The 26,904-nt window shown below is 49.0% G+C and overlaps 1 long non-coding RNA gene across 1 annotated transcript; it reads right to left on the bottom strand.

Moving 5' to 3' along the window:
- Positions 1 to 204: 204 nt before the first annotated feature.
- LOC121106344 lies at positions 205 to 5,549 on the bottom strand. The gene is made up of 4 exons (XR_005838978.1): positions 5,369 to 5,549; positions 4,148 to 4,312; positions 388 to 756; positions 205 to 296 (listed from the first exon to the last, which is right to left on the bottom strand). It is a non-coding gene; the product is annotated as an uncharacterized LOC121106344 (long non-coding RNA).
- Positions 5,550 to 26,904: the final 21,355 nt, after the last annotated feature.

The following is a 26,904-nucleotide window of genomic DNA, read 5'->3' as shown; positions in this document are numbered from 1 at the left end:
ATAAGCCACTATTATTACTGTATTCAACCGCCAAAACTCCTCATTACCGTTTGTTAGGCTCTCGGTGGGCTTATGCATACAAAGACACTTTGAAAAGACCCAGGGCTCGCCCTCAGTTGGGTTTGGTGAGTCTGCCAGCGGCTTTGGTGGCATTACTACAAATCTCATTCCTGCATTAGCTTTGGGACTGGGCCTGAGTTGTACCTTGAGAACCCCCGAGCGGTGTGTCAGGAGACGCTGCTGTCAGACGTAGAAAGCCTCAGAGAATAACCTAGGTCCTTCCTGTTTCTGGAAGCCTGCGTTCAACACCAGGGAAAACAGTTCCAGGTGAAACCCTTGTGCAGACTTCTACCTTGGGCTGTTTATTCGCGGAGGACAGGGACTTACCCAGAGCCGAAATGTTGTGACTTTGGATGTTGTGACAGCTATTCCAACGAACTCCCTTCCTCCATTAGTTGTGGGTACCAGCACCATCACATTCAGCACAAGTCACACTGGGCAGATGCGTCATCTTCTGCGTCGGTGGGAAATGCTCCAAGAGAAGACGGGTATTTGCGTGCCGGGCTCGGGAGCTGCAGGCGGACAGCACTGCGTGGAACCCTGGAGTCGGCTGTGCGGGGATGTCCTTCTGTCTCTCCTCCGCCGTGCATTTCAGTTAGCACGCGCCCCTCTGTGCAGGATACACACGCATGCGGGGGCTGCACACCTGCTGGGGGCTGTGGGAAACGTCGCCAGGACTGTTTCCTAGAATCCCGCCTGAAGGGAGAAAGATTCAGCCCGGAGAGAAAAACAGTACAGAATTAAAACATAAGCACTGACGCCGTCATGACACAGAAACGCTTCCCTCATTAACACACTGAACTCTCATTTTATCTGTGGGCTTTTCTCATCTGTCCAGTTTCATCTCTGCCCGAAGTGGCTCTGCAGGACCCAGAGAGACCCCTCAGAGCAGAAGCTCAGACTGCCCTGCCGACCGCAGCGAGGAGAAGGAAGATGGCAGAGAGCAGAGCCACTGGGCTGCAGAGAAATTCCATGTCGGCCACAGAGACAGAGACCCTCTGGCCTCCGAGGCACCCCACGCGTGTCAGGTGCAAGCCCCGATGGCAGGACTGGAATAGTCAGCCCCAGGTGGAATGCTGCTAATTCAGAAATAGGCAGAAACTGAAAAAAAAGTGAACCCAATAGATCCTTCAGAAACAGGCGGGACAATATTGCATCCGTCAGACAAGAAGAAACTGCCAGTAGGAACACTAGGGCAAGCGAGAGCTGGAAGGAACTTAAAATACGATTTTTAAAAGAAATAAATTATAAAATTCAAGGACCAACTGCATCACAGAGCTCTCCTTGAGTTTTATAATTTATTTCTTTTAAAATCTTTTAAAATACCTATTATTTTGAATTCTTTGTCATTTAATTCATAGATCTCCATTTCTTTGGGCTCAGTTACTGGGAATGTATTGGGTGGTAGTTTGTCTTCCTGACTCTTTGTGTCCTTGTAGCCTTGTTGCTGTGGGTGTCTGCACACTTGAAGTAGAAATCACCACTTCCAAACTGACAGGCTGGCTTCAGTGAGGCCATTTGTGGAGCAGGTGCACGGCAGCCCTGGGACTGGATGGGGGGAGGTGTGCCGGGTCTGGTGGGCATGCAGGGCCACTGGGTCCAGTAGGCATGTGGGGATCCAGGGTCCAAGGCAGGTGCACAGCAGCAAGACAGCCAGACGGCCGGGCACGTGTGTGGTGGCAGCCCTGCGTGGGTGGAAAGGCACAACGGTACCGTCTCTGAGGGTTGCCCAGGGGTCCGGCTCTGAGGGGCACATGGTGTGGGTTCTGGTTGTCTCTGGCAATGGGAGTCTGTCTTAGCCAACACTGTGGGGTCTTTGGCAGTGACGAGGGCTTAAGGGTCTCAGGGTCTTCCTGTCCTTCCATTTATGTGAGGGGCAGTCCTTTCGGCACTGAGACGTGCCAGTCTGGGGCATGGGGTGATGCACATAAAGTGCTTCCACGCCTTTTTCACATGGCCATCCGTGGTTTTCTAATGCACCGGGTTGCTTCGGTTTCTTGGCTGTGCTCCAGAGCTCTCCGAGAGGTGTTCTCACCCGAGGATAGTCGTTACGTCGTTGTTTTGGGGTCGGAGACCCCATCTTGCTGTCGTCACTTGCACTGCTCTCTTCCATAACCCGCCAGGACCGTAGCCGGTGGGGGAGTCCCACAGCACAGGTGCTGGGCAGGCCCCTAGAGATGCCGCCGGATTCTTCTCCCCGGGCCTCAACATGTCATGAGATGGGATGAGCATCTCTCCTCTTGTGCGTGTCCCGAAGGGACTCCCGTCTTTGGTGTTGGTGTGGACTGAACGGTACCAGCAGGTGTAAGCCTCTGCGGTTTTACTCTCCGATGCTGTTACCTCTCTTTGTGTTAAAGAAGCGCTTTGACCCAGGATATTGCTTTCCAGAAAAATATTCTACTGCCGAGGCGACGTGAGTCTCTACCTGGTGCCCAAGATGTGTAGCTGATGCCCTCTCCCTCCGTGGGTGAGCTTCTCGAAACTGCCTGACTCAGTGGAAAACCTGAGGAGCTTAACACTGCTGGTGCTTGACGCTGTGGCAGGAAACAAGCAAAGTAAACACTACGGAATCCCTGCAATAACTTGAAACTGCACTGTTCATTTTTAAAAAATATAATCCTTTGAAAACCCTGGCAAGAAGGGAAACGAGTAAGGGTGTTGGAACCTCAGATCTTAATTTCCGTCTTAATCCTGCCTGACGCGGACTCTCCTGGCTGGCGAGAGGGGCTCCCTCCCCACTCGGGTCCCCACAGTGCGCCTCTCCCAGCCCACGTCCGCACCACGCCTGCCCCACGCCTGCCCCACGGCCCCGCAGAGAAGGGATGCACACACCACTCTGCAGAAGAGGCTCCAGGCCGGATTTCTGGTCTGGCCACGAAGCCAGCGCCTTCTTTGTGCCGCTGCCCTGGGAGCTGACTCAGACCAACGTTCCGCGCCCAAACTGCTGACCCCATGAACCCTGACAGAGTGAATCAGATGATATATACACCAAGCCCTCAAGCTCAGGATGATGGCGGCTTGGGGCTAGATTCACACCACAAACTACAAACTATGTCGTTACGTTGCCAGAGTCCTCGCAGAGCCCCGTCGGCAGGCCCCGCGCACGAAGGAGCGTCGCCTAAAGAGTCGTTCACTTGTGGTTTGGCTCAGCCTAGAACGACAAGAACGAAGCAGGTTCCAACTGGACCGCTTCCCTGCGGGTGGTGGGCTGTGGGCTGCAGGCCAGCGTCGCCGAGACCCTGGAATCTCATCTCGAATCATCCGTAGCCCGAGCTGTGCTGCACGTGTCGTTCCCTTAGACACTGTCATTTGCGGAAGAGAATAAACTCCAAATCAAAATACAACGAAGCCTGAGCTCCCGAGCCTTCAGACTGTTTGTAAACATTCTTGACAATGGGAGAGTGCAGCTGGTCTTTGTGGTGAATCTGGAAATACCTCTTCTCCCACCGCTGCCTACTGCTCTCCTCACCGCCAGTCAGCCCGCCTGACTTCCCGCATAAATAGCTACAGCACGCCCTTGGCCGTGACACCTCCTCCCTTACCCTGAAATGCTTTTAATGGATTTTCCTAATTACAAGAGCGGGACATGGTGATCACCATTCATAAGGAAAACACAGAAAAGCCGAGAGCAGAAAATAAAAACTTCCTGTATCTACGGCAAAGAAACAAACATTTTTCCGTTGTGGATACAGCCCTTCCAACGACCTGTGTGTTTGGTGTCCTGGACGTACGATGCTTGCAAAATGGCCTTTTCACTGACTGTGATTCCCAGGGCTTTGCAAGTGGGGTGGGTTGTGGGGCAGTTTCTGGAAGTTTTCCTCGGAAGTCCACTTGGGACCCGGAGGATGAACCACCCCATAAGGATGGAGGGACCTCGAGGGAACCTGGGTCCGTGAGGATTCCCTGGAGCAGCGGCACCAGCGGCCAGGACCGCCCACCTCCCTGCTTCCCCAGGAGAGAAAATGCTCTATGTTGCATTTCTCACTCACTCCCAACCCAACCCTGTTACCTGCTATACTTGCTGTCAAACACACAGGAATAGCCGCCTTAACCCCTCCCATTTCTGTTTACCTCTTCTCTTCCTTACCTAAGATCTTTATTTAGCACCCACTTTTGTTCACTGCTGGTCAGGGCCTGGGGGAAACCGGCGTAAGCAAGACAGCCCAAGTGCTGGTCCGTACGGAGTTAGCCTGCAGAGCAGGGAGACGCAGCAAAAGTGAATAGATGAGATCGTTCTGCGCGGTAATGAGTACTGTGAAGTAACCAAAATGCGGGGGTATTATTTTCCTTTTCCTGCTGCATCAAATTACCACAAACGTAGTGGCTTAAACAACCCACATTTATCACCTTGCAATTCTGAAGGTCAGACGTCGGACATGGACCTCACGGGGTTAAAATCAGGGTGCCCTTTCTGGAGGCCCTGAGGGAGAACCTGTTCTTGCCTCTTCCATATCATGCAGGCCACCCACACTGTTGGCTTAGGCTCCTTCCTGCACCTCTAATGCTAGCAGTGGTAGGTTGAGTCTTTCTGATGCCCCATCCACCAGACACTGACCATCCCGCCTCTCCCGCTTTGAAGGACCCTGTGATTACACGGGCCTTACCCAGGTCATCCCGAGTAATCTCTCCATTTTAAGGTCAGCTGATTAGCAGCCGTTAATCACCCGCTATCGAAATCTCCCTTCGCGACACACAAGGGTTCCACGGTTCCAGGAATTAAGAGGAGCTATCTTTGTGGGCTTTATTCTGCCTGCCATGGGTGTGTGGTGATGGACCTGGACATACGGGGTGTCCTTCAGGTGAAGGGAGGCCTCTGCAAGGAGGCCTCCCGGAATTCAACCAGGTACACCAGATGCTCTGAGGCTGCACAGAGACCCTGCCGTGTGGGGAACAGAGTGGGACCTCGTGGGTGCAGGAAGCGTCCAAGGTGAGGTGAGAGGTGCACAGGGGCCCCTGGGCTTGGATCTCCTCTCTGTGAAGTGGAACCAATCAGAGGTTTTGAATGGCAGTGTGATGTCATGTAGTGTGCAATGTAAAGGTCACTTTGTTGCCGTGTAGACCATGGCTTGTAGAGGGCAGCAGAGTAAATAAGGAGAGTGAACCAGCAGGAGGGAGCTGCAGTAATGGGTTAAAGAAAATTGATTAGGGTCGTACTCTTGGGAAATGAGAATGGGTTTGGAATATATCCTCAAGAGAGAGGCCCCTGAACTTGCTGATATGAACTAGTTGTGGTGAGTGAGGAAAGAGAATTGAGAGTGAATCTGGGAATTTGGGCTCAAGGAACGGATTGGCTGATCACAGTACTTACTGAAAAGCGGAGAAGTGGGTGAGAAATGGATTTGCAGTAGGAGCCAAGACTCTGCACAGGCTGGGTAAGCACGAGGTATCTAGTCGGGTTCCCAGCGAGGCGATGGGGTTGTGCAGCTCTGCTCGGCTGCCTTATCCAGTGCAGCTTGGACAGCCAGCATGTTTGTTCTCACAGTTCTGGAGGCAGGAAGTCGGTATAAGGTGCCGGGGTTGGTTTCTGAAGAGGCTCCTTCTCACTGTGTCCTTACATGGTGTTTCCTGTGTGTGCGTGAAGAGAGAGACAGCTCTCTGGCATCCCTTCCTCTTCTACAATGACACCAGTCCTATCAAGGGGGGGAAACCAGAGCCCTTCCTGATGTGACTCCTTTTCCTTCTTCACACTCACCTCTTTCCACTTCCTATTCCACCCACAGTGGACCCTTTGCATTTCTCAAGCAGTCATGTTACAGCTCCACTTCCGTCATACACAAATGCTGTTCCTTCACCAATACCACCTTTCTCTACCTGGAGCACAGATGGGAGCCAACAAGGGCCAATCAATGGGTGGGGCGGAGAGGAGAGAACCATCAGGGACAGAGCCAAGGTCTTCAGGGAAGGAAGATGTCTGCTCCAAGAAGAACAAGAACAACATCGTGGAACAGGTCAGATGATGCCACCAATACTAAGAATCGGGTCTTGACAGGTGGATGCTACAAAGAAGGGCATTTCAGGGGCACCGGGGTGGCTCAGTTGGTTAAGCGTCTGACTCTTGGTTTCGGCTCAAGTCATGATTTTGCAGTCATGCGTCCAGCTCTGAGCTCAGAGTGGAGTCTGCTTCAGATTCTCTCTCCCTCTCCCTCCTGCTCACTTTCTCTCTCAAGTAGATAAATAGAATCTTCTTTAAAAAAAAAGAAAAAGGAAAAAGAAAAAAGAAAGAAGGGCATTTCATTGATCAGCCGGGACATAGAGAGGAGGGGTTGGCATGGGTGCAAGAATGCAAAAACTCTACTGGGGAACCTGCTGGATCACTCTGGCCAGACCCAGACTCCTTCCAGGAAGTACAGAGAGTATCTGGCAAGAAAGTCCTCCTTCCTCTTGAACCGGCCTCCACGGCATCTCCTTATCTGTGAAGTGCATTTGGCATTAATGATGCTGATGGCTTTTCTCCATGTTCACCTTTCTCACCCGTGAAAGAGCACTTGTGCTCCCAACCCGGAAATACAGCACTAAATTACATACTTTGTCCCCCAACTCTTCCGCATGCCTTCGTTTTAAATCCCAAACCAGCGGGCGCTCAAACTTCAGTGATTCAGCAAGAGCTTTCGGAGCACGTGCAATGTGTCCAACACCTGCCTGCTGAGATCAGAGGAGGGAACGGTCAGCAGTGTTCAAGGTGAGTAAGCAAGGAAGACGGGCAGAAAATGTCCTCCGCACGTAGCAACCAGGAAGTTCTTGATGTGCTTGCTGATTGATCTGTGGCCTGATGGCAAATAAAATAAATGAGGGAAAAAAAGTTCATGGTGGGAAAATTCTCTCTGTGATGTGTTGAAGAATTTGGGGTTAATTAGCCTGAAAAGAAGAAAACTAATTTAGAAGCTGTCCTACAATATGTTTATTTTCTTTTATGTTCCAAATACTATTGTTCTTAGTGCAAAATAATAAAACTTGAAAAACAAAACAAAACACACATAGGAGTAATCAATAAAAGTAATCTATAATTACACCGCCAAGAGAGAGGCAAGAGACACAGTAAAATTTTGTTACACGTCCTTCCAGACTTCTAGCTACACACCGTTATCATTTTAAACAAAATAGTATTACATCATTTATACTGTTTTAAAAAAATAATAGCTTTATTGAGGTATAATTCACATATCAATATAATTCATCCATTTGAAGTATAAAATTGAGTGGTTTTTAGCATATTCACAGATGCGTTCAAGCATCTCCACAGTCAGTTTTAGAACATTTTCAACACCTCAAGAGGAAAAGCAGTACAATTTATTTTTTTATTTTTATTTTTTTAAAGATTTTATTTATTTATTTGACAGAGAGACAGCCAGCGAGAGAGGGAACACAAGCAGGGGGAGTGGGAGAGGAAGAAGCAGGCTCAGAGCGGAGGAGCCCGATGCGGGGCTTGATCCCATAACGCCGGGATCACGCCCTGAGCCGAAGGCAGACGCCCAACCGCTGTGCCACCCAGGCGCCCCAAGCGGTATGATTTAGCTATCCCCCCGGTACTCCTCTTCCCCTACCCCTAAGCAGCCACTAGTCGACTCTCTATCTAGATTTCCCTGTTCTGGACATTCCATATGCATGGAATCATATCATATGTGGTCTGTTGTAGCTTCGCTTGTGTTTCAAGTTCATCCATGTTGATACGTATGTCCATACTTCGTTCCTTTTTATGGTGAAATAAGATTTCATTGTATGAAGATACCACATTTTGTCTACCCATTTGTCAGCTGATGGACATTTACGTTGTTTTGACTTTTTGGCTATTATGAATACTGCTTCTGTGAACTTTCGTGGGCAAGGTTTTGCGTGGACATGCTTTCATCTCTCTTGGATGTGTACCAGGAGTGGAAGTGCTGATTCATATGGTAACTCTATGTTTGATCATTTGAGGAATAGCCAGACTGTTTTCCAAAACAGATGCACCATGTTCCATTCTCATCAACAGTGTATGAGGGTTCTGATTCTTCTACGTCCTTGTCAACACTCATCATTATCTGTTTTTTTAGTCAAGGCCATGAGGATTTAGTCCTGTGTTTTCCTCTAAGAGTTTTATAGTTTCAGCACTTATATTTATGTCTTTGGTCCATTTTGAGTTAACTTTTGTGTAAGGTGGGAGATAAGGTTGCACATGTACTCTTTTGCATGTGGCTGTCCTGTTGTCCTAGCACCATTTCCTTGTTTATCTTTGCCTAGTTTTTCTATTCATTGTTGGAAATGAGTACTGAAGTTTCCAATTATCATTGTTGAATTGTCTATTTCTCTATTTCTGTCAATTTCTGCTTTCTGTATTTTGGTGCACTGTTGTTAGGTATATATATGCTTATAATTGTTTCTTCCTAATGGATTGACTCTTTTATCACCTTAAATATCTCTGTCTCCAGGGGCGCCTGGATGGCTCAGTCAGTTAAGCATCCGACTCTTGATTTCAGCTCAGGTTATGATCTCAGGGTTGTGAGATCAAGCCCTGCATCAGTCTCCTTGCTCAGAGAAAAGTCTGCTTAAGATTCTCTCTCTCTCTCCCTCTGCTGCTCTCCCTGATTATTCTCTCTCTCTCTGATATAAATAAATAAATAAATCTTTAAATGTCTCTATCTCCAGGGGCACCTGAGTGGCTCAGTCAGCTGAGGCTCTGACTTTGGCTCAAGTCATGATCTCAGGGGCCTGGGATGAAGCCCCATGTTGGGCTCTGTGCTCAGCCGGGAGTCTGCTTCTTCCTCTCCCTCTTCCCCACCCCTGACTCGTGCTCTCTCTTTCTCTCTCTCTCAAATAAATAAATAAATAAATAAATAAATAAAACATTTTTAAAAATAAATAAGTAAGTAAGTAAATAAATAAATAAATATCTCCATCCCCAGTAACATTTTTGTTTTAGAGTCTATTTTGTCAGACATTTCATGCTCATAGATTGGAAGAACAAATATTGTTAAAATGTCTATACTACCCAAAGCGTCTACATGTTTTATGCAATCTCTATCAAAATACCAATAGCATTTTTCACAGAGCTAAAGCAAATGATCCTAAAATTTGTATGGAACCACAAAAGACCCCACACACCCCTCTTGTACTATTGGTGGGAATGCAAACTGGTGCAGCCACTCTGGAGAACTGTATGGAGGTTCCTCAAAAAGTTAAAACTGGAACTACCTTATGATCCAGCAATTGCACCAGTAGGAATTTACCCAAAGACTACAAAAATATTAATTCAAGGGGATAAATGCACCCCACTGTTTATACCAGCATTATTTACAATAGCCAAATTATGGAAACACCCAAGTGTCCATAGACTGATGAATGGGTAAAGAAGATGTGGTGTGTGTATACAATGGAATATTACTCAGACGTAAAAAAGAATGAGATCTTGCCATTTGTAATGATGTGGATGAAGCTAGAGAGTTTTATGCTGAGTGAAGTGTCAGTCAGAGAAAGGCAAATACCATATGATTCCACTCATACGTGGAATTGAAGAAAAGAAACAGATGAGCAAGGGGAAAAGAGAGAGAAAGAAAGAGAGGCAAACCAAGAAACGGACTCGTCACTCTAGAGCACACAGTGCTGCTCACCGAGGGGGAGGTGGGTGGGGGGTGGGGGACACAGGTGATGGGCGTGAAGGAGCGCACTTGCTGTGATGAGCACTGGGTGACGTATGGAAGTGTTGAATCACTACATTGTACAGCAGGAACTAATATAACACTGCCTGTTAACTACGCTGGAATTAAAATAAAAACCTTTAAGAAATGAAGTTCATTTTGTCTAATGTTATTGTAGCCACTCCAGCTTTCTATGGTTACTATTCGCATGACATATCTTTTTCCGTTGTTTTACTTTCAGTCTATTTCTATCTTTGACTCTAAAATGAGTCTCTTGTGACAGCATAAAATTGGATCTTGCTTCTTAACATCTAATTTGACAAGATGTTTATTGCGTGATCCATGCGCATTTAACATTATTATTGATAGAGTTGGGTTTATATCTACCATTGTGCTTTTTGTTTTATATGTGTCTCATATCTTCTTTGTTACACTGTTACTCCTTTAATGTTTTCTTTTGCATTGAGTAAATGTTTTCTAAGGCAGCACTTAATTATATATATATATATATATATATATATATATATATATTTAGAGAGAGAGAGGTGGGGGAAGGGGCAGAGGGAGAGACAGAATCTTTTTTTTTTTTTAAGATTTTATTTATTTATTTGACAGAGACAGACAGCCAGCGAGAGAGGGAATACAAGCAGGGGGAGTGGGAGAGGAAGAAGCAGGCTCACAGCAGAGGAGCCTCATGTGGGGCTCGATCCCATAACGCCGGGATCATGCCCTGAGCCGAAGGCAGACGCTTAACCGCTGTGCCACCCAGGCGCCCCCAGATTTATATTCTTAATTCCAGTGAGATATAAAATGTTCCTCCTGTATAGTTCTATCCCCTATCCTTCCTTTTTGTGGTATAAGTTATATGCATGTTTTTTGTGTAAACCTTACAGACCCAACAACACCTTGTTATTATTATCACTTTATAATATTTTATGTATTTTAAAGCCTAAATAAGAAGAGAGGGTGATGATAAACTTACAGCTTCTGTTACATCAGGCTCTTATTTATCATTTCTGATGATCTTCATTTTTTTCTGAATAAATTGAGGTTACCATGTGGAAACATTTCCAGAGCACAACACAGCTTTGCTGCAACTCATCTCTTTTGTGCTGTTGTTGGCAAATATGTTACATTTCTGTATGTTGCAGGCCTAACAATATATCATATACATATTTTTATATACTTGCTTTTTAAATAATTAAGAAAAAAGTAAATATGCATTTATACTATTGTAATTACATGAATATCTTCACTACGCTCTTTGGGTTTTTGTGTGTATGTGGATTTGAATTGCCATCTGGGATGACCAGCTTTCAAGACTTCCTTTAGTATTTCTTGTAAGGTCCACAGGCAACAAATTCTCTCAGCTTTTGTTCATTTGGGAAAGTCTTTATTTCACCTTAATCTACGAAAGATAGCTTCACTAGATAGGGGAATCCTGGCTGGCACGTTTTTTCTTGGAGCACTTTGAAATGTACTCCTTCCGGCTTCCATTGCTTGTGGTGAGAAGTCCGTTGTCAATCTTATTGGGGTTCCTTTGTAAGTGATGAGTTGTTTTTGTGCTTTCAGGATTTTCTCCTTATCCTTAGCCTTTAGCATTTTTACTAGGATGCGTCTGTTGTCGAAGTCTTTGTATTTATTTCCTTTGGAGTTTATTGAGCTTCCTGGATTGTTTTTTAATAACTTTGGGACGTTTTCAGCCATTATTTCTTGGACTATTCTTTTTGCTCCTTTCTCTTTTCTCCTTCTACTTCTGTTACATGTATGTCAGTGCCCTTACTATTGTCCTACAAATTATGCAAGACTGTATTCATATCTCTCCACTTTTCTTTCTGTCTGTCGATTGCATGATCACTACTGACTTACCTTGAAGTGTGCTCACTTTTTTCTGCCAGTTCAAATTTACCATCCAGCCAATGTGTCATTTTAGGTGTTGTAGTTTCAACTTCAAAATTGCCATTTTAAAAAATAATTTCTGGCTTTTTATTGATATTTTCTTTTTGATGGCATTGTAATCATACCATCCTTTACTTTGTAAATTATGGCTCCATGTAGTCCTGCGAACATATTGTTAATGGCTATTTGGAGTCTTAGTTAACATCTGGTCTTGTCACTCTCATGGGCAATTTCTGTTGCTTGCTTTTCTTTTTGATTCTTTTCTTTCTTTCTTTCTTTTTCTTTTTCTTTCTTTCTTTCTTTTTTTTTTTTTTGGTGTTTGGGCCATATTTTCCTTTGCATGTGTTTTAATTGTGATTTGCATTTGTCTGTTTTTATCCTTCTTTATTTTTTCATTTAGCTACATAACAATATTTTCCCGTGTCAGTGAAAGAATCTTCTGTGATGTGATTTTATATGGCTGTAGAATGTACTATTTAAGAATGAGTACCCCAATTTATTAAACCCGTACTCTGTATATGGACCTCTCCAGTTTTCACTAAGCTAACTTACTTTCTATGTACTTGTATTTTCCACGGACACAAAAACAGATGATCAGATGTTCTCTTTCCTTCTTTAAACAGAATAAAAAATTATGGGTTTAAAGTGTAAGAAAGATTACATAATTTAGACACTGGGAGACTATGTAATTATGGACTATAAGCACTGATATGCGTGTTGAAGCATATATGTGATGTACTTGTTTGATCCTTTTTTCCTTCCTTCTGGATCCTCAGACATGGCTTTGTTTCTCAAAGAGGGTGTTAACGGCCTTCTGGACGAGGCCACGTTTCCCGGTGTGGTTTGCGTTCACTTTCCATGATGTTTAGCAGCCCTCTCCTTCCACTGAAGTCAGTACTGCTTCCCAGCTCTTCTGACAACCAAAATCCCCTTTTCCCTCGGACCAAACGTTGTTGAACATCACTGGAATATGTGTCTGTACGTTCAATCCTGATAGTGAGTAAGGAGATGGAGAAGAGATAGTCGTGCAGAAGCCTAACCTCGTGGGCTTCGACAACCTACTTCCAGCTGCCAGTGCCGCTCAGAGGCAGGGTCCCGCGTGCTCAGTCAGCAAACACGCCGGGGAGGCAGGTGGCCCTTCTCCATGGTCCACGTTAGGAGACCGAGTGTCCACAGCATGAAGCTGCCCAGAGTGACGCAGCTGCAGTCTCTGGGCTGTGGGCCGAGGTCCCGCGCCCGCCAGCGCCACTGCCCCCAGACGCACGGCGAAGACGAACATAGAAGACGGACTGTGTAAGAGGAGGTGCCCGGGATTTGTTGCTGGTGTTGCGTTTCTTTCTCTGAGAGGTTAGGACATGGGTGCTCATCGTTACTGATACTCATACGTAGTTATGCTTCAGAGTAAAAAAACAAACAAAAGAAAAAGGGGCGTATTATACAGCACCATTTTGTAAAGATCTGATTGTAAGTCGAGAAGAGAGGAAGGACTCAAAGTATCAAAGCCATAATAAGATCAAAGCCTTGGGGTGCCTGGGGGCTCAGTCAGTGAAGTGTCCAACTCTTGATTTCAACTCAGATCATGATCTCAGGGTGGTGGGAACAAGCCCTGTGTTGGGCTCCCTTCTCAGCGGGGAGTCTGCCTGAGATTCTCTCTCTCCGTCTCCGCCTACACCCTGTTCACCAGCTCTCTCTTAAAAAGAAAAGAAAAGAAAAGAAAAGAAAAGAAAAGAAAAGAAAAGAAAAGAAAAGAAAAGAAAGGAAAAGAAAAAAGATCGAAACCTAGAAAACCAAGTTCTGTCCTCAAGGGGTAGAACTTGGGTACTGAAGAGGGTTAGGAAGACGTTTGGTTCTCATCTGCACTTACTTTATTTGTGGGGCATAAATATGCTCCCCATGAGCTAAATTACCCTCTTTTAAAACACTTCTTTTGTTTTCCCAACTTCTGAAGGTGTTACTACGGCATCTCCACAGCTGTATTAGCGTTTGTTTTCTCTGATTTTTTTCATCCTTAATTGTTTCTACCGTTCCATGATGGAGAAGGTGGGAGTGCTTTGCTCCTCGCTCCTCTGGACATGCACACTGCAAGTTGCTCCCTGGGGGCCACTCGCGAAGTGAGGGCCTGTGCAGCCTGGCTCCTGGAGCCCGAGGGGAAACAGAGTGATGCAGTTTTGGAATGCAGGTGAGGTTTGGTGGGGTGGTGTCCAGAGCCGATGACCAAGAAAGAAATCTTGAGATGTCTCCGGTGCAAAACAGTGGTTTATGAAAGCACAGGGACAGGACCCGTGGGCAGAAAAAGTGGCTGCCCCAGGTCGTGAGGGGTGGCTGATCAAATACTATGGGGCTGGGGAGGTCAGGAAAACGGAGGTTTCGAAAGAACTTTCATATGCTAAAGAGGACCTGCAAGATACCAAGGCCTTGTCATTCATGGTCAAGTTAAGGTGGTTTACCCCTCCAGCAAGACATTAACATGCATATCGTTGGGAGACTCCTGGAAGAACGTCACACTTGTCCGTCCGGGAGTGGGGGTGGGGGATGTGGTGTCAGCCCTCAGCTTGCCTTCTGCTCCCTCATCAAGAGCAGCGGCTGCTCCCCAGCGTCCGCCCCATCTGTGTTGGGCCGCGGTGCCGCTAGAAAATGGGTTGGATAGGGTTGGCGATCCTATGCTGAACAGTCTGATTGCTAATGGGGAAGAAGGCGGACTTTGAAGAGTGAGGGGTGCTGTGTGTCGTTCCCTCTGCGACCATATCTGCGGGGTATGTCGTGAGGGAGGTGTGGCACACAGCCTGGGTGGACCTCTCCCTCTGTCCTCAGCAGCGCAAGAGGGCAGGTCTCCTCCCCCGCGTGCGACTCTCACCGCTGTGCTTTCCCTGCACCCTGTGGCTTTGCCAGTATTAGAACACGCGACTTACAGGACTTACAGCCGCAGTAGTCACATGACTGTCCTGGCTGCCGCTGGCCAAAGACGCAGCCCTAAAATAACAGAATTTTGAGAACCACAGATAGACTGAATGCTGGAGCAGGACTGGGGCCTTTTCTTCACTGAAAATAAAAGGAAGTTTATGTCCCATTTTTTTAGCCTCCCCCCATGGAAATAAGCCGTGCCTGCCCAACAGGGCGTCTCTAGGCTGTATTGATACATATTTATCGGAAAGCCTTGTGCTGTAATCAGCATGCACGGAATTTAGGAAGATACTAGATAAGGTAGGTGGGGAAACTGACCCCACCCAGGGACAACCTCAAGGAAAATTCCCCTCTTTGAGGCAGAAAACTGACATTTTAAATAACTAATTATCGGCTCAAAAGGCATAACAGTTTCCCTGTCAGGAAATGAATATCCTTGGGGTGCCTGGGTGGCTCAGTCGTTAAGCATCTGCCTTCGGCCCAGGTCATGATCCTGGGGTCCTGGGGTCCCGGGATCAAGTCCCGCATCGGGCTCCCTGCTCAGCGGGGAGTCTGCTTCTCCCTCTCTCTCTGCCCCTCCCCCCTACTCGTTTTCTCTCTCTCTCAAATAAATACATCAAATCTTTAAAGTACATATATCCATATATATATATATATATATTTTTTTTTTTTTTTAAGAAAGAAATGAATGTCTTTGCTTACATGGGTGAGCTCACTTTCTCGCCTACTTTCAGTTGTTCTATTCTAACTGTGCTCTTCAGGATTCAGTTCACTTTTGCCAACAATCGTATGTGCTGCGAGAGAGCCGTGCTCTGGTAGCTTCAGAGCTGCCTTGAAATAAAAGGGCGTCTCTTTCTGGGGAGCGTGGACGGAATACACTTACAGTGCCTTGCCCGCCAGCCACTGCGCTGCCATTGGAAGATAATTACACTCTCGACAGGCGTGCACTTTTTCACTTTCTTTTTAAAAGCAGGAAAGAGTTTGAGGCTGCTGGGGACCCACTCAGAACCCCAGAATTAGTCTAAAGATTATTTTAAACTCAAGACATTTGATCCAACAGACGTAGAAAGAAGCCTTCTCAGAGCTTGCCTTGCCTGACTAAAAGCAGCATCTTCTGGGAAAATGCCATGATTTCCCTCTCAGAGGTGAGCAGGGAGATCAAGATCCCAGCAGAGAGGTCAAGAGTAAATCCACCTTAAACCCCCCTCTGGGAGAGCCTGGGGCCATGAAGAAGACAGAAAGACCACTCACACCTGCTTAAACGAACATTATCCCAAAGTTTCTTACCTCCTGTTTGTTTTCCTAAAAACACATTTGTCTTTCCTGCAGAAACCTATTTGTCTTTCCCTTGGAAGCTTTTCTCCCCCACCCTTTCCGCTCAGAAGTTGGGTACACAAGTTCTAACTGCCCCTTCGAGTGGATCAACACTGAAGCCCCCCCCCCCCCCGGGGGCTGCAGGTTGAGGGAATAAAGAAACTCTTCTTTTCTTTTGCTAATCTGTCTTTTGTCCGTTTCATTCATACGCCTCCAGGAAAGTTTTTCCTCTCCTGCAAGACTAACCTGAGCTTTGCTGTCCAGAGGTCTTTCTCGAGGCGCCAGTTCAATCTTGTGAAGGGAAATGCTCACGCGTGTTCTAAACGGGGCAGGAGGCGGAAGCCGGCCAACTCCATGGAGGTGATTTCCAGAGAGGTCCTGGATCCCTAGTGTGTCCCATTTTCCTCCTCAGCGTGTTCTGAGGACCCCGTGCCACCCTGCTTAGGGAGCTTGACAACGTGCACGTCGCTAGGCCCTGCCTCCGACGGAGAGAATCCGAATCACCTGCAAGGGGCTGGGGGTCTGCACGTGTTATGGGCTCTCCAGGTAACTCCTGGATGTATGAAAATGTAATTCCTCTGGCATCTGGAAAGAAGTTTAGGAAACATAAAGATCGAAGTATCGTGGTCCCCATCCTCCAGGAGTTCATGAGTTCACCTAAGAAGAAAAGATTCACAGAACGACAGCAGAGGGGAGACTGTTGGTAAGTCCCGTTGAAGAGCTCTACAGGAACGGAAGTGTAGATGCCCATATTTATAAACTCGTCCACAAGCCAAGATCTGCTTAGTGTTTTAAAATACAATTTCGGGGGCACCTGGGTGGCTCAGTCGGTTGGGTGTCTGCCTTCAGCTCGGGTCATGATCTCAGGGTCCTGGGATTGAGTCCTGCATCGGGCTCCCTGCTCAGTGGGGAGTCTGCTTCTGTCTCTGCCTCTGCCTCTCCTCCTGCTTGGGCTCTTTCTCTCTCTCTCTAAGATAAATAAATCTCTTTAAAAAATAAAGAAAATACAATTTCAGTAACCTTGATCACAGACTGTTTTCGTCAGAGGCTAGGGCACAGGCTCCAGAAATCTGTGCACTAGGGCCAAGGACAGGTGCAATAACCTGAAACCAGCATGTCAAATATTGTTGCAGCAAATAATCAATTTGGGCTAAATAGAAACTGGCCATCGCTGAAGTCAACCAGAGCCCTGGCTCCACAGACGAGACAGGAGTCAAAGCCCAGTCAGGCCACGGCCAGAGGGACTCCCGGTGTGCGGGCAGCACGGGGCACAGCAGCAGGGTGGGGGTGACCGGGGCTGAACTGCTGGGCAAGGAAAGGATGCTGGGCATGGAAAGGGTGGAACGGGGAGGGGCACACTGGAACTCCAGAAAAGAAGGCCACGAAACACTGATATGCAGTAGGCCCCTCCACCCTTGTCCCCGGCCTTCCAGGCTGAGCCCAGAGGTGGCCCCTGTGGGGTGGGTCAGCAGGGGAGGAGGGTGCCGAGCACGGCGAGCAGAACTTGTTCTGTACCGCACCAGCTTCTGGTGGAGAACCAGTCCTTCCTCAGTCTTGTCTTGGTGGCGGTGCCCTGAGCAGCACAGAAGTCCGTGATGGAGGGAGGGCGTGAGAACAGGCGTGGCCCCTGGTCCCTCGCTGTCTGGCTGACTCAGCAGGAGTGTCTGGAGGACAGGAGAGAGTGGAGCCGGCTTATTTCTGGGGCAGTTCAGAGACCATGTTCTCGTCCCGACTCTAAGCCCCAACATGATCAGGGCTCCTCTTTGACCCCATCTGCAGCCACAGTCCATTATCGTCTTGCGACTCATGCCACTTGGGACTCGTTGATGATCCCAGGACATCTGTTTGTGATTCCATGATTCTAAGACAGCTTATAATGTATTCAGAGACCAAAAATGCAGCAGAAGGTATGAGGGATTAGGAAATCAGATATTTGTATGTAAGCAAAAGAAAACCGAAGAAGAAAAATGACTTGTTTTGAGTCATTTCTGCACTAGCCGGTTGTTGAGGAATGGGGTAATGGGTGAGGTCCCTGTGAAGGACCTGCTAGCTGCTGGACCCTGAGGATCAGAAGGGATGTGGTGGCGTTGCTGCCCTAGGGGCCGACCGTCATCCTCTGTGACGGGAACACAGCGCCGTGGGGGCTACGAGGACAGAACCACTTGCCTGTCCCTGTCCGATAACCAAGGGAAGGAGCTGGCGGCACACGCAGCTCCTGCCCTCTCCCCAGCGGTGGAAGGGATCCACTCACAGTGTGATTGACCCTGAGTTTGGAGCACAGCGTTGCTTCAAGAGTGGAAGGGGGCCCAGGAGCTTTCTTTGTTCCTGTCCGAGTCTCTTTAAGATGACGGTGGAGGCGGAGAGGGACGAGAAGGAAGAGGGGAAAGAAGAATGTGGTGCAGCGCGTCGCGGACTCAGGGGACAGGAGGCAGGAGCAAGGACAGCACGGGGGCTGGCAAGCAGACGGAGGAGCGACGACCGGGTCCTCAGGCCCAGCAACGCGGAGCGCGCGAGGCAGGCCGGCAGGCAAGCGTGCAGCACTGCAGCACGGCACAGAGTGGACAGGCAGGGCCGGGAAAGCGGGAGAAGCTCAGCCTAAAGATCAAGGGCTCCTCGGAGGGGCGCCTGGGGGGCTCAGTCAGTGAAGTGTCTGCTTTGGGCTCAGGTCATGATCCCGGGGTCCTGGAATCGAGTCCCGCATCGGGCTCCCTGCTCAGCGGAGAGCCTGCTTCTCCCTCTGCTGTTCCCCCTGCTCGTGCTCTCTGTCACTATCTTTCTCTCTTTCAAATAAAAAAAAAAATCTTTAAAAAAAAGAGGCCCCCGGGAAGCTTGAAGCCCCTCCCCTCCCCCTCTCACGGTGAGGCCGCTGGGAGCTGGGGAAGGCTGGCTGTCTGGATGAGGTCTCGGACGGGCTCTCTCCTGGAGTGGGCTCAGTGAGCGGCCTCAGGACTGTGGCGTCCAGACAAGGCGTGAGATGCCCCCCTGTGAAGAGACGCGCCAGTCCCGGGGAAACACCCAGATTCTAAGTGAGGAGCCCCGTGGCGCCTTCCCAGTGGCACACTCGGTGTGTGTGTGGTTAGACTGGAACCCTCACACTCTGGAGGGCAGCACCCACTCTCGCATTCAGACACTGGAACAAAGAGGAGAAGGAAACACGCATCCAGAGGAAGTAGACGCAATGTGGGGGGAAGGCAACCTCGAGAAACGAAAACGCTGGAATTGGCATCCTCAGAGAGAGAAGGGTAGACAGTGTACCTGCGAAACAGCGCAGAATGCCTTGAAAAAAAAAAACTGAGGCCCGCTTATTTATTTATTTATTTATTTATTTATTTATTTATTTATTTTTAGAGGAAGAGTCAGGGCATGTGTGCAAGAGGGCAGCAGGAGCAGATGGAGAGGGAGAGAATTTTTTTGAAGATTTATTCATTTTTAGAGAGAGCACGCATGCACGTGAGTGGGGAGGGGGGCAGGGGAGAGGGAGGGAGAGAGTCTCAGGCCGACTCTGTACTCAGCACGGACCTTGAGATCAGGACCCTGGGCTCATGACCTGAGCTGAAATCCAGAGTCGGACACTTCGTCGACGAAGCCACCCAGGTGCCCCAGAGCTGAATGCCTTAAAAAGGAAAACACTAAAGGCAGGGAAAGCTTTTGTAAAAACACAAAACCAAAAAAAAACCCCAAAAAACCACCCAACTGCAATCGTATAAATGCCAAACTCAGCAGAATGGTTAGAAGATGAATTTTTTTTAAACTCTCAAAATTCAAAAAGGAAAGAGATGAAAAACAGATGAAATAAGATAGACGGGTGCTTCTGCAAACAGTGAAGCTTCCGAGGAAACAGGAGCTCCAGCCAGAATGGTGAACCACACCCAGCAGGAGGAGCGCCACCAGGCATCCCGGAGCTCAGGCAGGGGTGGTCCTGAGCGCCGCTGTCCTGAGTGCAGAATTGGGAATGAGGTCACCGGCCACTCAAAAGCAGCCCTGGATCACGACCAAGCCCAGACCCTCTGCGGACACAGCACTGTGCATCCAGGGTTCCTTACCCAGACCCCTCAACAAGCGAGGGAGGGTCTTCCAGCACTGACCTCTCTTGTACTCTCTCGGGAAGCCCATGGGGGGATGAGAGAGCAATCAAGCCCAGACACCTGAACCAGGGAAGAAAAGTTCATCACAGGACAGAGGGGGAAACGCTGGATTCCTGGGGCGAGTCCTGAGCAAAAGCACGCAGGCTGGGGCAGGAGGTCAGCACTCAGACGGCAGGACAGCAGACAGCCAGGTGCGTCTGTGTCCATTAGGAGACCGCTACACTCATGGCGGAGAGTTTGGGGAGGATTCATAGTAAGTGCATGGAGAGTTAAACAACTGAAAGACCAACGCAGTTATTCACTTTAGGGAGAAAAAAATGTAGAAGAAAGGAAACGGAATCATAATTTTCTGTGTGAGTGGTGTTTACATAGTTACAAGTCAAATAACCACATATTTAGGATGGAGCATGCTGTGTGTGTGCATGCATGTGTGCACCTGTGCGTGTGCGCCTGTTTGTGCCTGTGCACGTGTGTGCACCTGTGTTTGCATGCCTGCACACGTGTGTGCCTATATGTGCAAGTGTGCATGCGTGTCCGTATGCATGTGTATGCATGTGTGCATCTGTGTGTGCGTGTGTGCATGTGTGAGCCCGTGCACGTGTGTGCCTATACGCACATGTGTGCATGCGTGCACCTCTGTGTGTGTGCACCTGTGCATGTGTATACGTGTGTGCATGCGTGCGTGCATGTGTGTCCGTATGCATGTGTGTGCGTGTGTGAGCCTGTGTGCATGTGTGAGCCCGTACGCGTGTGTGCCTGTACGCACGTGTGTGCATGCGTGCATGCGTGCACCTCTGTGTGTGCACCTGTGCATGTGTGCATGCGTGCATGTGTATACATGTGTGCGCGTGTGCACCTGTGCATGTGTGAGCCTGTGCATGTGTGTGCATGCACTGGTGAGCAGCAGGCAGCAGTGAACAGCCAAAACCCCAACACACAAACCAAAAGTTGGTGGAAAGCGCCTGAAACAAAAGAAGCAGGAAGTAGCACTATAAACATGTTTTCAGAGTCAAATCAGGTGAGTTGGCCTTTTGGTCCCGGTGTGGCCTGGACATCACCCTGTCTAAAGCTCCCAAGTGATCTGATGTGCAGCGAAGATTAAGAATCCAGTTGAGGAGTGCCTGGGTGGCTCAGTCGGTGAAGGGTCTGCCTTCAGCTCAGGTCGTGATCTCAGGCTTGTTCTCTCTCTCTTAAATAAATAAAATCTTAAAAGAAGAAGAAGAAGAAGAAGAAGAAGAAGAAGAAGAAGAAGAAGAAGAAGAAGAAGGGGAAGAGGAAGAGAAAGAAGAAGAAGAAGAAGAAGAAGGACAACCCAGTTGAGAGCAGAGATTTCCAGTGGGCTGGTGAGGCTGAGAAGACCCCCTAGTCCACCCATAGGCACCTTTCAGGGAGGCCTGTGTTTCTCTCTGACTCACCTTCACGGGGAAGAAGAATGTCTGGGTCTTGGAAGGGGCACCCCAGTCCCTCGAGTTGATTGGGAAGAGAGGGGGCAGAGATAATCAGTAGTTACTGATCACCTGCCCGGCCGAGCACCATGTTTCATGTTCCGCACACAGTACTCCTTGTAGGAGATGCAGGGATGGGGTGCGGAGACACTGGGTCCAGGCCAGCAGTGGGACCTGGTGCGCCCTGACCCCTGAGCACCGGGGAGGACAGGGTGCCTCCCAGGAAGGGCAGGGGCCGCGGGGTGGTTAGCGAGAGTGGGCAGCTGTGCAGGCCTGGGACCCGCTCCCTGGCCCAGGGACCTGGCGCTCCCCTAGTCTGTGCGGAAAAGTTGTCCGAAGATTGGGCCACAGCCTTGTGCGTTGTTTCCTCTGAGGCAGGGAGGTGGAAATCACCCCAAGAAAGATTGCGACTCAACTAAAGTAAATACATTTCTCCCTCTCCGCTTCTGTCTCCGCTTCTCTCGTACGCCATGTAAGATAGAGACCCACATAATGTATTACATGGTCCTTGCTCAGGAAAAATGTTCGAGCGGAGGCTTTTAGCAATGGGTAGAAATTTAGATTCAATATGCTCTGAGATTTTCTCTGTCTCCAAGCCTCTGTAATCCTGAGGGCATGAAAACCTCATTAAGACAGAAGCTGGTGATTTGCAGCAATCATCCTGGGCTCAGGCGGTGCCAGACCTTTGAGCTAATAAAAAGGCTTTCTAAAGCAAGTAATGGTACTTGAGAGCAAGATGAGGCTGTTCCAGACGAGCAGTTTGTATGCTAATTTAAATAATTCTTAGAAAGTTTCCAAAGAATTTTGTTCTCCTTAGCAACCTTTTATTAGCATATTTTGGTTCTAAATGTACTTGACTTTCCTCCAATTAGCCTAAATTGATGGCGTTTTGCTCCATGTGGTCATGCTAACGGTAGATGCAGAAAGAAAATCTGAACGAGTCTCTGCTAATCCAACGAACGTGAAGAGGACTCAGGGAGGACGGAGAGGCCGCTTCCTGCCCCGCCGCTGTCAGCCTGACCTGAAAGCCCGGCATCTGACAGCCCCACTTGCGGTGTTGGTGACTTCTCAAAAAGCTGAAACTCCTCCGAACCCAAGGAAGAACGTGGCTGGAGGCAGCTTCTCTCCCTAGTGTGGTGGCCACGGAGGAGAGCTCCTGCCCACGCGGGCTGCTCCGAGGAACGCTTGCTGGGGAAAGCGCTGGAAGGAGAGCGTGCAGCCGCGTTGTGGCTGCAGAGGGAGGACCAGTGCCTGCGTGAGGGGCCTGGGCGAGCGGACGCTGACTCATGCTCCCCAGAGCACGCACTGGCCGGGCTTTGCGGGTCGCGGCCCGGTCGGACCACGCTGGGGCTCTGTGTTTAGGTCTTGGCACCGTATTTTAAGAAAGACTGGGACAAACGGTGGCGGGTTGAGACAGGGATGGAAAACCTGGAAACCGGGGGAGTCATTGAAGGAAACAGGAATGGTTTCTGAATTGGATCGCATTTGAGGCCAATGTGACTGATAGTTTCAAATATTTGGAAGGAAATTTTTAAAAAAATGATTCATTTTTACTTGGTGTGGCAGATAAAACTTGTGTTTGGTCCTCCCGTGTTTGCCTTCCTTTCTGTCTTCCCACCACCCCACCACAGTCAGGTCCATGCTCAAGGGGTTCCACTGCCTGGGGGCCCTTCCAGGAGGCTCGAGGACAAGGGCCTTCCCTGACTTTTAAAAAAGCTTCTAAGAAATTAAACAGTTTCAAGTGGTGGGGTAGAGAGAGGAGTGGTATTTTTAAGAATTAAGAGACAAAGATATTCTGAGAGGAAAGGGATGGACGTAGTGACTTGCCCCACGTGGATGACCTGACGCCCTTCATGAAGGTGCCCTGGAAGGTGGGAGGGCCTGGGGGTGGCTGAGCGGCCGCCCCTACAACAGTGCCCACAGGACCCCGAGCATTCCAATGTCACGAGCATGAGTGAACTGACTGGAACAGGGACATCCCTGACTACTTGGCTCTGCATAGACCCCGGAACTTTTCATTGCCCGGCGGTTGTCTGGTGCTGGCTGGGAACTTTATAGCCCTGACTTTGAGTATGGACACTGACCGCCCTGGAGGGAGGCTCGGATGTGAATGTAAGTTGCCTTAAAGAAGGAAATTTGCAATTTCTTCCGCGTCTGTATTTACGGATCAGGTAATGATACATTTGTAGAGCTCAGGGACCGAGCAAGGTCCAGTGAGTACAAGGCTCCAAAAGGAGGGTGCTAGTGAAAGCAAGGGAGCAGTTTCTCAGCACTGACGCTGCCCAGTGATAGCATGGACCCAGTGATAGCAGAAACCATGAACTCCGGTCACAGCGGGGGACTTGACAGCTGTCCTTCAAGGGTATTTTGAAGGAGACTCTCGTGATGGTTGATACAAATCTGATTAAGTAATCTCTTCCATCCCTTCCAATCTGGGGTTTTGCGATTCTGTCCATCAGTGGAGTCCCTGCCTCAGAGTGGGAGCAGGGTGGAGATTCTGAGTAGCTTGTAAATAGTATTTACCCCGGAGTCCTTGGGAAGCAGTGGCTGGACTTGGTATCCTAGCACCGTAGCAGGTGACAGAGCCCATTCTCAGAGGAAAGGATGGCTGTGTCAGCTTTGACTGTTCTCAAACTTGCTGCGTATGTTGTTTCTTCCTTGATGTCTGAGGAATGTGTTTTCCTTTCCTTCGTCGTTGTTGTTGTTTTTAACCATAACAAGAAGAAACTTTATGTAAAAACTGGAAGTAACCCTGAAGAATTAGAGGCAAAGGAGACGAAAGACCCAGATTGAGAGGAGAGAGTGGAAACACTGTGAGAGTCATTCCCAAGCCAAGCTATGAGTTTTACGACAGGATGTGTCTGAGCTCCAGTGTTGGGTTTGGCTCGACTGTCCTCCGGTAACCCTCTGCTCTGGGGTCAGATGAACTTGGGGTTTGCAGAAACCACTGCGGTGACATTTGAGTGCACACACGCACTCCGCTGCCCACGCAGCACTCGTGCCCAGTTCTCGGGCAGCTGCCCAACCCACCCGTTGCTGCCGAAAACGTTATTTGAGCAAGCTTTTGGAGCAGAAGTTAGTTCTTTAATTTTAGTTATCTTTCATTTTATTGAAAACTTAAAGAATCCCATCCGTTTAAATATTGGTTCCAATATCGAAGTGTGGAAAAGTAACTTCTCTTTCCTGTTTTTGATACGCTTATGAAAATTATTTTCGTCACTCCTAATTGAACTGCTAGCAAGCTCTGCCTGATGCCCCACCCGTTAAACACAGGGAGGGAAGCTGGGCAGAGAAGCCGATCACTCTGCTCCGCTGCTCTCTAAGTACAGAATGTGTCGACTCAATTACAACTATTTGTGTTACATAATTTAGGGATACTGGGAAGTAGAAGTGACAAAAATTATATTGTAACAACTGGGGAAATACTGTTTTCTCAATCTGTAAAGATTTCTGGTCTCAATAGCACATCAGGAAAATATTTTAGAAAATCTGTTTTGGGCCATGACAGAGTTGCTTTAATTGGACTAACTTTCCTGCTAATAACAATGGTAAACTCTGTATTAAATATTGAGAGGGATGGTTCGAAGGCGACAGCAGCGAGCAGAAGCAGACCGAGGCTGGAAGGAGACACCCCTTGAAATGAGGAAAGCAAACTAGCGAATGTCCTTTAGCCACATTCATCTGACCTTGCCCCTGACGACACTTCCCAGGTCCCTCAGGGCACTTGAGACTCAAGCAGAAAGTAGCAATTTCACCGAGATGAACAGAGTTTGGATGTTGACGCCGCCAGAGTGCTTGGAAACTGCAGAGAAAATCCAAGAAGGAAGGGATGCACATCTCCTGAGCTTGTGCAAAAACATGTTTCATAGTCTTGGCTGGCTCCTAACTGCACATACATGTATAGTCAGGACCCTCCCCTCCCTGCCCTGCCCCTCCTTCCCCAAATCAGCCGCTGGAAAATCTGAATAGCTGAGGAGGCACTGGGCTGCCCAGTGCCGGAGATGGTTTGGAGTTCAAGTTCCATTAAGTCAGAAGGGCTTGATAGACCCTGTGGTTTTCCCAGAAGGGGCACCCCCTGCTGAATCACGTTTCAGGACTAAGGGTGTTCTCTGCTCTTTTATGGTGAGATGCAGTCACAAGAGGACATGCAGGAGAGACTCGGGACAGAACAGAGTTTATGGGGCTCATGAGTCCCAGAAATGGGAGGCACAATGCCATGCAGAGCCACTTGGGGAAGCACCAGGTGGTCAGGACTCAGGGAAAAGCCAAAATCAAGACCTTTACTAGGATTTCTGTGGGAAAGAAAGGCAAGATGGACAGGGCAAACGGGTTAGGACTGGCTAGTTTGAATAATTCCATCAGGCCCTGAGCTATAGGGAAGGTCCCCTGGCTCTGAAATGAAGACAGAGGAATACTGCCTCCTGGGGTACGGAGACCAAATAAGGGAGGTCTGGCTTCAGATTTGTTAGTTTGCATATCAAAGGTGTGCTTCCCCTGAACCTTTTAGCCTCCATAGTTGCAGGTGGGCGAGGGGGAAGGCAGGGGGTCTGCGTGACCCACACCCTCAGCTGTGCGGCAGGTTGCAGGGTTACAAGATGGCAGACGCCCCTCTGTCCCCTTGGCCCTGCCCCTCATCTCTGGCAGAGCTGCTAGGACCTCCAGCTCCTTTTCATGCGTCTTCCCAGACGCATCCTTGATACCTCGCTCCTTCCGTCATGAAGGTTTCTTGATGGACACAAACCCAGAGCTGGGCCTGTGACTCAGCTACTGTCCCTCCTTTGCGGAGCAAACGTGCGTCAGGAAGATGGTGCCGAACGGTCGCAGTACTGTGTATTGTCCATGCAAGGAGGGCGGGTGGATGCAGCCCCACGCCCGGGGACAGGGCATGGGCAGGGCGCTCACCCGTGCTGGCGAGCAGGAGGAGCCCAGGCAAGGGTGGGGCAGGGAGGGCGGCAGAAGCCCGCTGGACCTGGAGTCCGGGTCAGGAGTGAGCGTCTGGGCCAGCGCCGGCCCACGGGGATGTAACGCGAGCCATGTCGCTAATTGCCAGTGAGCTGGTCACTACTTTTCTAAGAAGTATAAAGAAACCAGCGTGAAGTGTTCTTAATAACACATGTGTGTAACCCGACATAACTAAGATTTTATCCGTGTGGTCGTGTGTAACTGACGAATGAGATTTTACACTCTTTACACCAACTCTGCGCTCCCAGCACACCGTGGTTCGGACACCCCGTGTGTCTAGACCCGGGGCCGGTGTTCCAGACCAGGACGGAGCCTACGGGGCCCCATTCGCACCTACTGTGTGACGAATAGGGTGGGCTCAGAGGGCGATGGCAGGGCGGTGACCTGACCCCCATGCGTGAGTCCTGGCTGGCACGCGGACGTCTGTGTAGGTGGTGGGGCCTGGAGATGGGTCAGCCTTCGCTGTGTGCAAACCGCAACCGCGGCACTTACCCAAACCCCAAGCCTGAGACGCCTCGGGCCCCCCACGGTGCTGCATACAAGAAACTCTGGTCCGGCTGTGTGGGGCGGCGGCCTGGGCCTCAGGATGAAAACACGGTGCAGGAGAGCCTCTGCATCGCACTCTCT

Source organism: Ursus maritimus, unplaced genomic scaffold (assembly GCF_017311325.1).
Source record: "Ursus maritimus isolate PB19 unplaced genomic scaffold, ASM1731132v1 scaffold_31, whole genome shotgun sequence".
In the NCBI taxonomy this organism is placed as follows: Eukaryota; Metazoa; Chordata; class Mammalia; order Carnivora; family Ursidae; genus Ursus; species Ursus maritimus.
Note: the sequence above shows the minus strand (reverse complement) of the source record. Positions and strands in the feature narration are given on the sequence as shown.